This window comes from Mesoplodon mirus (assembly GCF_964341445.2).
Source record: "Mesoplodon mirus genome assembly, chromosome: 17".
In the NCBI taxonomy this organism is placed as follows: domain Eukaryota; kingdom Metazoa; phylum Chordata; class Mammalia; order Artiodactyla; family Ziphiidae; genus Mesoplodon; species Mesoplodon mirus.
Window position 1 is genome coordinate 6090417 of NC_138993.1, and position 13762 is coordinate 6104178.

Sequence of the window (13762 nt, forward strand, 5' to 3'; positions counted from 1 at the left end):
GCACTCCAGAGCCCGTGAGCCACAACTACTGAAGCCCGCGCACCTAGAGCCTGTGCTCCGCAACAAGAGAAGACACTGCAATGAGAAGCCCACGCACTGCAACGAAGAGCAGCCCCCGCTCAACACAACTAGAGAAAGCCCGCGTACAGCAACCAAGACCCAATGCAGCCAAAAATAAACTAAAAAAAAAAAAGACCCAATGCAAGCATAAATAAATAAATAAATTTATTTAAAAAAAGAATGAGGGCAAAATAAAAACACTTATTTACAAAATGAGAGTTTATTATCACTCACCAGAGAAATCTCTATAGGATGTACGTCAGGATGAAGAAAACTCATCCCAGAAAGAAGGTCAGAGATCCAAAATAGCAAAGAAAATGATGAATACATGGGTAAATCTAAACAATCACTGGCTGTGTTAAATAACAATAATAATGTCTTAATTATGGGGTTAAAAAATAATATAGAATCAAAATGCTAGTAAAAAATGGCATATAAGTAGGAAGGAGATAATAGAAATAAGGCATTCAAACGTCTGTACTTTGCTCAAGAGGGTAAAACACTGACTAACTTAAGACATTAAATTACACATTTGATTAGTTATACACTTTACTAAATTACACATACACATATGTATATTAAAAAGTCTAGGACATCCCATAAAATATAAAAAAAACAAAGGTATAAGCGCTAAACAAATAAAGGGAAAAAACAGATTAAGAGAAAACAGATAAGAGAAAAATAAAACATGAAACTTAATCAAAAAAAAAATTCAAGGAGATAAAAAAAGAATATAGAAAAAGTAGAACAGAATTCATAAAATATGGTAGAAATGGAATCCAAATATATTAAAATAAGAATAAGGGTAAGTGGACAAAATTTTTTATCAGATTGGATAAAAAGCAAAATCTTGCTACATGTTGTTTATGAGAGAGACATAAAACAAATAAGTTCATAAACGAGTTGAAAGTAAAAAGATAGAAAGACATTTAATAAATACTGACCAAAAGGAAACTTGTGTGAATATATTATCAGATAAGTAAAAAATACCTTAAGGTAAAAAGCAATACTAGAGATAGAGGTTCATTACCTATTGAGGAAGGTCCAATTCATTAGGGAGATGGAAACAATTCTACACTTGCATACTTCTAATAGCATAGCTTCAAAAAATATCTAACAAAAAATGACAAAACAAGAAAAAGAAACGGACAAATACACCATTACTGAGGTAGAATTTAACAAGTCTTTGTCACAAGTTGACAAGATAAAAATATCAGTAAGAATATGAATGATTTGACCATCACTATAAACAAACCAGGTCTAATGAACATATGCAGATGCCTGTACCCAGTAACTAGAGAATACACTTCTGTTCACAGGAACAATTATAAAAACTGACAATATACTAGCCCACAGAGAAAATCTCAACAAATGTCAAAGAATCACTATCTCATAGACCACAGTCTCTGACCATTACACAATTAATAACAAAAACAAAAAGACTTGGAAATTTAAAAGCTCAAATCTAAATTGTTCATGGGACAAAAGAGAAAGCAAAGGGAAATTAGAAAATACTTAGAACCAACAATAATGATTATATAGGAAAGCTTGTGAGATACAGCTCAAGTGGTAGATGGAGGAGGTGAATAGCTTTATAATACTTACATTAATAAAAAAGTTGAAATTACAAAAAGAACCCCCCAAATCTAAATAGAATTGAATAAAGGAAATAATTAAAAATAAGAGCAAAAATTAACAAAACAGAAAACACATTCAATAGAAAGGATCAACAAAGCAAAATGTTGGCTCATTGAAAAAATTTTAATAAAACTGACAAACGTTTAGCAAATTAATGAAGAAAGAGAAAAAGCAGGTAAAATTTTAAGAATGGAAAAGGAAGTCAAAAATATAACAGAAATTACACAGATAAAACATTATAAGCAATTTAGCAATAAATCTTAAAACTTAAATAAAATGGAGAAATTCCTGGCAACATAAACTTACAAAACTGACTTAAGAAGAAATTGTAAATCTGAAATTTAAAATATAAGGGCTGATACTTAGCTTATATGCAACCGTATGATCATACAGTTTGCTCAGGGCCAGGGTCATTTCTGATTGATTAGTGCAACCATCCTAATTGGTTAAGTAATTTGATTACCACCTAGCTTATAATCATTCATAAAATTTTATCAATAGTTAAAATTTTTCACACAGAGGAAATTTTTCCCACACCAGGGCCAGGCAGTTTTATAGGCAGACTTACCAAGATTCGAGGAATGGATAATTCCAATCTTAAACTCCTTCAGAGAATATAAAAGGAGGAACATCTCCTAACTAATTTTATGAGTCTAGTATAACTTTATACAAAGACCAGACAAGAAAAAAGTTACAGTCCAACTTCATTCTTGATCATGGATGCAAAAATCTTAAACAAAACATTAGCAACTATATATGTAAGAAAATAATGATCAGTTGGGTTTATTCCGAGGATGGAAAATTGTTGCACCATTAGAGAATTTATTAATGTAATTTACCATACTAACAGATTAAAAGAGGAGAACAACAAGGTCATTTCAAAAGAGATTAAAAAAGCATTCAAAAAAATTTTACAAGGCATTTATAATAGAAACAAATGGAAAACTCATAGCCAAAAAGGAATAGAACATCCTTAGCCTACCTAACAAAGGATATCTGCAAAAACAGCTCCAGCAAATATAATACTCCACAGTAAAAACGTTAAAAGCATTTCCTTTAAAAATAAGGACTAAGACAAGGAGATAAGCTATTACCATTCCTGACAACTCTGTGCTGGAGTTCTAGTCATTGCAGAGCATCAAGAAAAATAACAAAGGGGTATAAGGATTGGAGAGGAAGAAACCAAGTTATCATTATTTACAAGTTAAATGATTGCCTATGTAGAAAACTCAAAGAATCTTATTTCTTATAAGAAATAAGAAAATTTATCAAGGTTGCTAGATATAGGGTCAAAGGCAAAAGTTAATTGCATTTCTTTGCATTTCTATATACCCGCAAAATAGCTGTAAATTTTAACTTTAAAAGGATACCATTTACAATAGCACAAAAAATAAGATATCTAGGAATAAACCTAGCACAAATATTTAGGAAACTTCATGTTGAATGCTATAAAAACTTATGGAAATATATGTAAAAACACCTAATGAAGAATATACTGTATGAATGGAGAAGTTCCATCTTTTCCATTAAAGTTGTCAATCTTCCCCAAACTCTAAAGATTCAATAAAAATCCAAATAACCTCTTTAACGAACTCCACTTTATTTTTTTTTTTTTTTTTTTTTTTTCTTTTTGCGGTATGCGGGCCTCTCACTGTTGTGGCCTCTCCCGTTGCGGAGCACAGGCTCCGGATGTGCAGGCCCAGCGGCCATGGCTCACGGGCCCAGCCGCTCCGCGGCATATGGGATCCTCCCAGACCGGGGCACGAACCCGTATCCCCTGCATCGGCAGGCGGACTCTCAACCACTGCGCCACCAGGGAGGCCCACGAACTCCACTTTAAATGAAAGAGCAAAGTGCCAAAGATAGACAAGTTACTTCTAAAGAAGGAAGTAGAAAGGTTCAATATTAAGAAATCTGTCAACATAATTCATTGTACCAACAAATTAAAGGAGAAAATGTTTATATAAATAGATGATTAAAAGCCATCTGAAAAAGGTGAGCAGCCATTTCAAATATAAACTCTACCTAAACTCTTATTAGAAGAGGTGCTACTAGCATAGGCTTGCTTATCTTACAAATGGCCCCAGACCTCAGTGGCTTCACATAATACATTACTTCTCATCACATCACAATCCAGTGTGGGTCAGCAATGCAGCTCTCCTACAGACAGTTATTCAGGGACCCAGGATATTTCCATCAGTAGCCCTGCCATCTTAGAGGACCTCAGGGTTCTCCACGAAGTCCTTTGCATCTGAATGGCAGAGAAGGGAAGACAGAGTGGAGAACCACATGGCAGGCTGAGGTAGGACTGGAAGTGTGGTAAATCTTTTCCACCCACATTCTTTTGACCAAAATTCAGTTAGACGGACCTGAATCTTAATACCTGCTATCACCATTATTTACTCAACATCGTTTTGGAGGTTGTAACAAGGGCAGTAAGAAAAGGAAATAACATAAATTTGAAAAAGAGATTAAATTATCTTTTGCTGATAACCTATTTAGAGACTGCAAGATAATGCTTTTAAAAAGAGCATACTACATTAGAACGGGTATCATCAGAAAATCTACAAACAACAAATGCTGGAGAGGGTGTGGAGAAAAGGGAGCCCTCTTGCACTGTTGGTGGGAATGTAAATTGATACAGCCACTATGGTGAACAGTGTGGAGGTTCCTTAGGAAACTAAAAATAGAATTACCATATGAGCCAGCAATCCCACTACTGGGCATATACCCAGAGAAAACCATAATTCAAACAGAGTCATGCACCCCAATGTTCACTTCAGTACTATTTACAATAGCCAGGTCATGGAAGCAACCTAAATGCCCATCGACAGACGAATGGATAAAGAAGATGTGGTACATATATACAGTGGAATATTACTCAGCCATAAAAAGGAACAAAGTTAGGTCATTTGCAGAGATGTGGATGGACCTAGAGACTGTCATACAGAGTGAAGTAAGTCAGAAAGAGAAAAACAAATATCATATATTAACACATATATGGGGAATCTAGAAAAATTGTACAGATGAACCGGTTTGCAAGGTAGAAATAGAGACACAGATATAGAGAACAAATGTATGGACACCAAGCGGGGAAAGCGGTGGGTAGGATTGGTGGGGTGGGATGAATTGGGAAACTGGGATTGACATGTATACACTAATATGTATAAAATAGTTAACTAATAAGAACCTCCTGTATAAAAAAATAAATTAAAAAAATTTTTTTAAAAGAGCATACTACAAAAAATTTTTAAAAAAGAAAAAAATAAAGGGACTTCCCTGCTGGTCCAGTGGTTAAGACTCCTCCCCACCTCCAATGCAGGGGTCGTGGGTTCGATTTCTGATTGGGAAACTAAGATCTCACATGCCACGGGGCATGGCCAAACAAACAAAGAAAAAAGCATACTAGAATTAATAAGATAATTGAGTAATGTGGCTGGACACAAGATAAATAAAACAGAGACACATACATATACAAATTAGTACCTGCACGCATATAAATATAGTACAAAGAGTACAGAAGCTCTCTTAATTCACTTTTCTTTAAATGACCCTTGGGACTTATGAGGCTCTCAATTTCATCTGTAAAACCTACAGATTATTAGCTACAGCAAGATAAATGTTCTCACCTTGTGAAGTAACCATTTATCCCACTTTCACCAGTTGACTGTACACTTACTAATATCCAGTTGTGCTTGCTCCTAAACATTTTTACGACAGTTGTACTATTATTATAAATAAGTAATTTAAAGAAATATTACTGAATCCAATAAACAATAATGTGAAAAGAATGAATTGTTTTTATGAAAACTAAGTTGTCTGCTTTAGAAAGATTAAACAAAGTTACAAAAAATGCTGTTGGTTTGGGTGTGACAATTATAAAAGATTAAGGGGAAGTTGTAAGATTCTGTATTTCTATTTTCCTACAAGTATTTTAAAGTTCTTGATCCATGGTAGAGAAATCCAAACTGGAAACTGTATAGGATGCCCTATGAATGTGGTTTATGCCATATTATGGCATCCAAATCACTGGACCGATCCTTAAAGAACTCTGTCCTACATAACAATATGGATCAATGAATACACACACACACACACACACACACACACACACGTTTTTTGTTAAAATATGTAAAATAGGTATGTTGTATTAGTCAGGATAGGATAGGCTATGTTGCAGTAAAACAATCAAACAAACCAAAAAACAAATAAAATCCCTTAAATCTCAGAACTTAAAATCATAAGCTCTTCACCTGGGTGGCATGCAAGGCATCTGTCTTCTATTCGATGGCCCAGCATTCTAGCTGCATTGGTCTTTTGGTACTTCCGCATCAACACATACTTCCACAACCAACATGGCAGGGAAGATAATGTGGGGAATCAGTCTCCAGCTCCTCAGTGCTTCCAGGCAAAGTGAAACACATCAGTTCCACTCATATTTTCACTGGCCAGGATCAGTCAGATGGCTGTGTATAATTTTAAGAGACAAGGAAGTATAATCTTACCAACTGGGAAGGAGACAGGGACTGGATATTGTTGAACAGTGATATCTGTCACCTAAGTATCACTTTCTAGGATTTCTCAATCTTGCCAATGTAAAAACCAAACACTGTGATACACTGTGTTACTGATCAGAACATTTGCTGCCCTTCACGTTGGAGTATTACTCATCTCCATCCCACTGACGTCAGGCTTGGTATTGTGACTTGAAGGGCCCTTCCCTGTGGGAGGATTATGCATCCTTGACACTTCAGTGTCAGATACGGGCTTGTGCTTTGCTTTGGCTTAAAAAGTGTAAGGGGGGGGAGGGGTGTGACATGGGGCATTTCTTTGTAGAAGCTTTATGAGCCAGAAAGACGCTGTACCTTGATTCCTTTCTCTCTACCCCAAGGCTGCAATGTGCCTGACAGCAGTTACTCCATTAGCCTGGGTCCCAGGGTGAAGATGATGTGAAGGAGATGCTGCCAGCTTGTGGTGGACACGTAGCGTGAGCAGAAAATTATCTGTTGTTCTATACTACCAAGAATTCAGTTTGCCACTGCAGCATAATTTACCCTAAGCTGAATAATAGACACACTATCCTTACTGCATCAGTAAGAATGCTTATAGGAATAGCCAGAGAGAAGTGAAAATGAAAAAAACATATATTCCATTTCTAATAGTGATAAAAGTACAGAATACTTAAGGCTAAATTTGACAAGACAGGTTTAAGACATATGATAAAATTTACAAAATATTATTGAAGGATACAAAACATGTTAATTTCCCCAAAATTACTGTACAAATCTAATGTAATTCTAATCATAATTCCGATGGTTTCTTTTTATTTGATAAAAGCATTTTAAAGTTCATATGGAATAATAAAATTGACCTACAATGTTACTGCCAGAATTAAATGAGCTGAAATATGTAAAGTGCTTAGGACAGTATTTGGCACAGATATGCCCAATGAATGTTACCTAATTTGGTTATTTGGAAAAATAATTAGATCATTAGAATGGAGAGTCTCAAAATGTATCTTAGTACAAGCAAGATTTTAACATAGCCTCTAAAGGAAAATAAAATCAGACTCCTACCTTAATCCATATTCAAAACTAAATTCCATATGAATTAAAAGCAAAATGTGAAAAACTATTTTAGAATAAAATTTGAGAATAACTTTATACACTAGGAGTCAGGGAAACATTTTCAACTGAAACAGTAAAGCAGAGAGTTGTAAAGGAAAAGAGACACTTATTCAAAATGTTTAGGTCAAAGATACCATAAACAAAAGAAAAATATTACAACAGATTGTGGGAAATATTTGTAATGCGTAAGACAAAGGTTAATATCTATAGTATATAACAAGCACCTACAAATTTATAGGAAGAAGAAAAACTCGGTAGAAAAATGAGCAAAGACTGTGTGAACAAGCATTTCCAGAAAAGCAAATCTAAATGATAAATAAACATGAAAAGTTGCTTAATCTTACTAGCAATCAGGAAGACACAAACTAAATTGACAATGAATGAGCCATCACTTCTAACCCATCAGGTCAATTTTAATTGTTGGCAGAAATACGAATTTATACATTCTGAATCACTGTTTTCTTTTAGAAAATGTCTCAAAACAATCCTTTAATAAATACAGTGGCAAAGGAATTACTTTGTATTCCAAGTAATCACACACAAACTACAGTATTTTGAAATTTCAGATTCTCAGGGAATATATTTTGAAAAGACTGATTCCTGTTGCTCTATGTATTTCCCATACTGTACGTCTCTCTCAGCTCCAAACAGAGAATTCTGCTACTACTTGTGGTCACTGGACAGTGTCTTTTGACTTCATTACCACTCTGAGCCAGGACCCCAAGGAAGCCCCAGTAACACACCCCTGAACGCCCAACCCATGCAAGTTCCGGCTGTCTGCACCTGATACCTCGCCTAGTTTCTCACAGACCCTGGCGCTAGGGTCAAGGCAATCTTGATATAGGAAATAAATTACACCCATGTTAATCGTGCCCTGAGGCTAAATCCACCCAGTCCCCATCAGACCTTTGAAACACCAGCCATCATTTACAGAGCTTATGTACTCTGGAGATGGCATGGAGAGTGGAGGGGGGTAGGCAAGCTGAAAGGCTGTTACAATGTTCCTAAAGAAAGATGAAAACTTCAAAAGGATCTATCAGCTCCCAAAAGATGGTGAATGGGGTTTGCAGACTAAAAAGCTTTGAAAAAGACAAGGAGAGGCACATGTGCAAACAAGTGCAACAACGTGTTACAGATGCAGTGAAACAAGGATGTATATGTGAGGGGCACAAAGGGTCCCCTCTCCCAGAAAGGGGGAGCGCAGAGCAAGTCAGGCAAGACGTCACAGAGGAAGTGATGCTGAGCTGAGACAGTGCAATAGAGCGTTCCACAAAGAGGGGGAAACAGGAATAAAAGTGCAGGGGCATGAAAGCAGTGGCATTTTCAGAGAATTCCAAGTAATTTAATATGACTAGTGTAAAGGATTTAAGCATAAGGTTGAGAGTCAGATCACTGAAGGCCTGTTTGCCATTGGACAGAGTCTGGAATTAATCCTGAAGGGCAGGAACCAGGAGCAAGGGAAGGGGTTTAAGGAGGGAAGTCACAGATTTGAGTTTTAGGGGACAAAACATCTTTGGCAGCAGTAGAGAAGATGTTTTGGAATAAGGCAAGGAGTTCTTGTGGCTCAGGCGTCGGGTAATTACTTCCGTTAACTATGATACCCTATTTCTCAGGAGATTTCACTGAGATATTTTAGAAATAATACTTTCCTTTCTCGCTGATGTAAAGATACCTAAGTAGAATGATAAACAAGGTCTTTTTTCCCCATCTAAACTCCATTGTGTAAACTTAGTTGTACACTCTAATTTAATAAATGGAGTGAGGCTGAATAGCCTTTGGCATCAATCCCAGACACTAAAACAGTGAGAAAACAACAAAACATGGAACATAATATCTATCCATAAATCCAATTGTATGGTTAGGGTTATGAAGCATTTTAAGAGTTATGATTTCCCTGGCCAAGTACCAAAAAAACATACCTTCAAAAATTAGAACAGCCATTTGGCATCCAACCATGCTGACAGAATGAAAAATGTTGAGTAAATAGCCTACGTGTAATTCACCACTCTTGAAGAAGTAAAGGAAGGGTGTTTTCTAAGGCTTCAGAATGACATACTTTATTAAGTAATAACATGGTCATGAAAAAAGCCAAGAGAAAACTTCCCAGCTCACTTAGAAAATGGAGTCACTCTATTTTCTTCAGAATGATAAATAGATATATTCTGTCATATAAAAGAATGTCTCAGATCTGGTGCATTCACAGTGGTTATCTCTGCTCTCCATTCCCTTCTTTTTGCCTTTTGTTGTTTTCTAATTTTCTGCAGTGAGCATGCATTGCTTCTAGAAAGAAAAACAGTGAAATAAACCAGTCATACAATCAGAGTGACTTAGGCTGTCTTATTCAGCTTTCTGATTCCAAATAAGATTAATGTAAATTGCTTTTGAGATAACCTTCTAGTGTGCTTTGAATATAGGCAAATTTTCTCTCAAGTCTTTGTCTTCAAGGAATAAATTTTTGAATTTTCAAAAATACAAAAACTTCCCTTCTCAATTATTCATGCCAGTGGAGGGAACACTGACACTAGTATTCGAAAACAGCATCCAAATAGAAAACATCAAGCATATGGGTATAATATATTAGGCTTTGTAAGGCACTGTACAATGTTTTTGGCAGAAACGCTTTCTGAATTAAATTTTTTAGTTAATATTAAAATGATTCTATGCTCCTACATGTGGGCTGGCAAATGAAGGGTAAAAGAAACAGGTCTAGAATTTAAAATTCATTGCATATAATCTACAAGATGCATGCTCCACAGGCAAATGAATAAAGACTATGCTGAAAATATAAACCGCTTCCTAAAAACACAAACCTGAAACAGGGCTATGAAAGCATGGAAAAATGGAACGCTAACCTCAGCTGTGTCTGATGCAATGCAGATGTAAAACAGTAAAACAAAACTCCTGGATTCAAAAGAGTCAACTTTAGTAAGTACTATCAAAACCCAGCTTTTCATAATCAGAGGACACTCTTTTAAAAGCAGCTCCAACTGAAATCAGAGTCAGCAAAGTACTTCAGAAGGAATATGAAACATCTCTTAGGGTTAAAGAGAAGCGTCTGTCAAATAAACTTGATGTAATGGATTCCTCCATCTCTTAACATTTATAAAGGGACTTGCAAAGAAAAATGTGTAAATAGGATTTATCTTAAATTAAGCACATTGAACCTTTCCCAACACTGTAAGAATTTAGATAGTTTAAAGAGGATCTGGATGTACTCTTTATAATCTGTAGATTCTTTTCAGGTCCTCTGAAACACAGTAACTTTCTTCCTAGTTGAGATGTGTACGCCCTTGCCAAACTTTGTAGGGGAGCAATTTCTGAAATTTACACTTAATACAACATTCTAAGTTTTAGGTACTTTGAAGAGAGTATGTCTTACAAGCTTCCCACACCAACTGAATTACTTTCCCTCCCGTATCTCTCATTCTTCCACCCTGAACGCCGAGGGAAAACCATCACTACCTACCCTTGCCGCCAGCCCCTCTCCAAATCCCCACATTCTGATTTCAAAGCTCTACAGAATCCATCTGGCTGAGAAGAAGTGCCACAGAGGCTGGGAGGGAGAGAGGCCAAGTGGGCCAGAATTGGTAGCTGGCGGGGGAGAGGAAGGCTGGGCACATCACACACACACACACACTCCTGATGTTCGAGGATGTCAGAATTGTAGAATTTGTGGTGGGATGCCAGTTTTTGTTGAGTCTAGCCCCAGGGGAAAGGGCATAACTGTAACCAGACAAGGATTTAGGGCCTTGGCGTACAGTCCTGAGCTTTCAGGTTGGGCTCCAGGCCCAGGAGGGTGCTTCTGGAAACTTCTCCAAATAAGTTATCTTGGATCGCCCATATCTACCTCCAGCCTATTTCCCAACCATATTAGTCAGTCTTACCTATTAGGCACAAGTATCCATTCATCCATTTTTCCCCCACTTTTCATTTAATAAACATTTACTGGGTGCTTTCTATGTGCAAGGTGCAGATACAATAATGTGTAAGACATTGCCCCTGGCTGTAGGAGCTTGTGGGAGAGAAACAGATAGATGTGGCCACAGATCAACACAACTGAGTGCTAGAGGTTATGGTAAAGGGCGTAGAGGTTGCACGGGGGCAAAAAGGAGAGAATTAACTTCTCTGCCCCATGTACCCCGCTGCTACTGTTACCTGCTCAGGCCCCGAACCCCCTGAAATCACTCGTCTTCCCTCACAAACCCCTGCCACTGTGTCCCTTGGAACATGCAACCAAACTTCCCGGTATTTTTTTTTTTTTTTTTTTGCTGTACGCGGGCCTCTCACTGTTGTGGCCTCTCCCGTTGCGGAGCACAGGCTCCAGATGCGCAGGCTCAGTGGCCATGGCTCACGGGCCCAGCCGCTCCGCGGCATGTGGGATCCTCTCGGACCGGGGCACGAACCCGTGTCCCCTGCGTCGGCAGGCGGACTCTCAACCACTGCGCCACCAGGGGGGAAGCCCCCCGGTATTTTTTACTTTGCTACAAGATCTTTGCACATCTCAGCCCTGGCTAAAACCTAGGTTTCTCAAAAATGATGCCACTTTCCTCAAACGCTTGTCCGGTGGTATCTACTCTTTCTCCCACTTTCGCTGACTCACGGGGCAAGAAAATGTCGACGCGACCTCTCGCTGCCGACAGTTACTGCTGATTCTTAACTTCCTCACTCAACTACCTCTTCTCGAAGTGCAGCATCTGCTCGACTCCACCCTTTCTCTTCTTTTGGAGGGAAGAGGATTCAACCAAAGTCATGGGGATCTTTCAACTCGGCACGCTCTTACGTCTCCTAATAACCAGCTCAGCTCTTGTTTGGCTGTGCTCATTCACATGCTTCTCAACCATGTTTCATCACCGGCCTGCAGTCTAGATGGGAGTTTTTTTCTACATGCAACAACACACTTTCAACAAGTATTTCTGCCAGAGAGGCCTAAGAGTAAGTCAAGAAAGACAACAAAAAGTAAAGTAAAATGGGGTACTTGTTCTCATACAAGGCACATAACAAGGCTTATTATTTAAAATGTGGGTATAGTAGGACCTACATCATAGAGTAATTGAGGATTAACTGAAATGACATACGTAAAGAACTAAGAACAGGGCCTGACACATAACAGATGTTAACTATTATTATTGTATCCTCCAAACTACATAACATACACAAAGCTTAAGCAATGATATCAAACCATTCTAGAATCAAATCTAATTCTTCAAATTACTCTAGCATACTCAACACTATCTTGTATTAATTGATGCTATAACAATGTGTGAGCTGCTCAAAATGAGGTGATTTTTCTCCTTGCTTGCCTTCACATTGGTCACAAAGGCCCATTTTTAAGACTTCATGATTTTTTTAAGCTATTTTAAAACCACTTTCTAACCTCTCTTTTGAACTGCTTTCAACGCCTCAGCACTTTCTTCCCCTTTGGATTCTAAGACAGAAGTTTGCTTTTCCTTCTGCCTCTCTGACCATTTGTTTTGTCTCCGTGGCAGGCCGCCCTCCCTCTGGCTGCCCCTTGCAGTCTATGTTTCTCAGGGTCATCCCTCCTTTTCGCTGCTTCTCAAAGTCTTTCCAAGATGCTGTGCCACCTTCATTTATACCTTTACCGTCTCTGCCTTGAACTACTGCAATGCTCTAGGTGGTATTCTGGTGTCTGGTTTCTCCTGACTGCATATATCCCTCATGCTGCCACCACAATAATTTTGTTTTTAATGTCAAGTGTTTATGACAAGGCCTCCATCATCCCCTGTTCCCTGTAAGAAAAAGCCCCAAACCTCAGCACACCATCCAAGGGCCCTTCCCGTCAGCTCCGACCAACCCCTCCAGTCTCATATCATCTTGGTCCACCTACTAACCCAGAACTCCAGCCCCATGGAAACAGTCTTCAAACGTGCCCTTCTGCAAATCCTCACCTTTCCACGTTTCCTCTTCCTCAAGTGCCGTCCTTCCCTGTTCCCAACCTGATCCAGCTCCTTTCTCTATTGAGCATTGACCACAGTGCATTTTAAATACCTGTTTATGCGTCTATTGCCCCAGGAAAACAAAAGCATCTCAAGTACAGGGAAATGGCTTTTTCTTCTCTTTAGCTCCAGAATCTAGTATCAAGCCAATGCTCAACAAATATTTAATGACTGAACTGTGAGCAATCAACAAACATTAAAAAAAAACTTTTTAAAAAAGATGCAGTTTTTGGGCTTCCCTGGTGGCACAGTGGTTGAGAATCTGCCTGCCAATGCAGGGGACATGGGTTCGAGCCCTGCCTGGGAAGATCCCACATGCCGCGGAGCAACCGGGCCCCTGAGCCACAACGCCTGCGCGTCTGGAGCCGGTGCTCCGCAACAAGAGAGGCCGCGATAGTGAGAGGCCCGCGCACCGCGATGAAGAGTGGCCCCCGCTTGCCACAACTAGAGAAAGCCCTCACACAGAAATGAAGACCCAACACG

General features: G+C 38.4%; 1 long non-coding RNA gene across 8 annotated transcripts in view; it reads right to left on the reverse strand.

The window, feature by feature from the left end:
• The window catches only part of LOC309792385, a 31498-nt gene that overhangs the window by 16260 nt on the left and 1476 nt on the right, over positions 1-13762 (reverse strand). For 5 of the 8 annotated variants that reach the window (XR_014291698.1, XR_014291699.1, XR_014291700.1 and 2 more), the window contains exon 2: positions 5952-6164. The exons of 1 other annotated variant lie outside the window; for it this stretch is intronic. This is a non-coding gene — a long non-coding RNA (uncharacterized lncRNA). Of the gene's footprint in view, positions 1-294; positions 414-1090; positions 1174-5951; positions 6165-13762 lie in introns of all 8 variants that reach the window. 2 more of the 8 variants (XR_014291705.1, XR_014291704.1) reach the window with 2 other exon arrangements.